The sequence below is a fragment of the Aplysia californica genome, unplaced genomic scaffold (assembly GCF_000002075.1).
Source record: "Aplysia californica isolate F4 #8 unplaced genomic scaffold, AplCal3.0 scaffold00369, whole genome shotgun sequence".
NCBI classification, from domain to species: domain Eukaryota; kingdom Metazoa; phylum Mollusca; class Gastropoda; order Aplysiida; family Aplysiidae; genus Aplysia; species Aplysia californica.
This window is the reverse complement of record NW_004797639.1, coordinates 229,973-231,454: the sequence shown is the minus strand read 5'-3', so window position 1 is coordinate 231,454 and position 1,482 is coordinate 229,973.

Here is a 1,482-nt window from a genome sequence, read left to right as displayed (position 1 = left end):
CGTAGTATTTGACCTTGTTCTGCAGACGTCAGTTGTGGAGCAGACATTGACAATCATGATATCCCATTCCTTCCTGTTGTCTGTCTTCCTGATCAGCTCAGTTTTTTCCCATTATGTTATTCGTTACAAAGTTGTTCAGGCCATCTGTGTATGTTGCTCTTTGTCTTCCTCCGCTCTTCTTTCACTCTGTCTTTCCACACAGCAGCAGCTTCTCTAGTCCATTTGATCTATTTATGGCATGGGGCCAAAGAAGAATCTCAGTTGTCTTTATCTGATGGTTCTGATTACATGTATAAGTTTTTAAAATTTCGGGTAACAGAAAAAGGAAAAAAACCCCCAACAAAACAGCCCTGTATGAATAATGTCTCGACGAAGCGTTGTCAAATTATGTCCAGTTGGCACGTTGTCAACGAGGTAACATCGTGCTTGAGTCTGGCCTGTACGTGTCCTGCACGAGAGGGTGTTTCTGTTCCAGTCACTCACGGTCGAGGAATATTTTTAGTCTTAGTAAGAGTTTTACGGCACTCGCAACACAATAAGGTCATATAAGTGCCGAAGAATGGATGTGTTACAGGAGAGTAAATACACTCAGAACGAAGGACGAGAATTACGGGAGACAGCTGTTTGAAGAGGGTGCGCTGGTGGGGCGGTTAGTGCCCTCGTCTCCGAAGCGGAAAGACAGGTTCGAGCCTCGGTTCGGACACGGATTTTTTCGCCCCCTCCTGCCCACTCAACAGTAATGGGTACCTGACTTCGAGTTGGGGAAGTAAAGGCGGCGTAGAAAGGCACTGACCACCCTACCACAATATGCCGAAGGACCAGGACGTTGTCTCACTAACAAAGCAATCCCCAATGTCAGGATCGGATGCGGGAACAACTTTACTTTACTTTTAGATGTTTGATAGGAAAGAAGGAGCAAACCACACCTGAGCACCCGCCAACACCCATGACATTTATTCTTTTAATGTACCTGTTTTACGCTCTCATCGACGCAAATTAGACCATTAAAAATTAGCAGGTGCGCTTCCGATCCTGTCAGGGCCAATCCGGTCTAAGAGGGATCTAACACCTAGCCTTTTCGGATGAGTTCGAAAATCTCGGAGTTCCGGTGTGCAAGTTGCACACGTGATAGATCCCTTGGTGGTCCTAATACCGGTAAGAGTAGGCTCCGGCCGCCGCCTGGGCAAAATTTAGAATTAATTTCTACCAAACCGAAAATGTTCAATAATTATGCCCCGCGCGCTCATTTTACCATGTTATGAAGTTGCAAACGTCGTAAAACTTACCACCGTTACCTACATTTCTGTTCCCGGCCCAGGGGGCACAAACCTGTATTATAATATCCTAGAGCAGGCATGCGCAGATAGATAGATAGATAGATAGATAGATAGATAGATAGATAGATAGATAGATAGATAGATAGATAGATAGACAATGAGACAGAGAGGCAGAAAGAGACAGAGAGACCAAGAGAAATAAAGA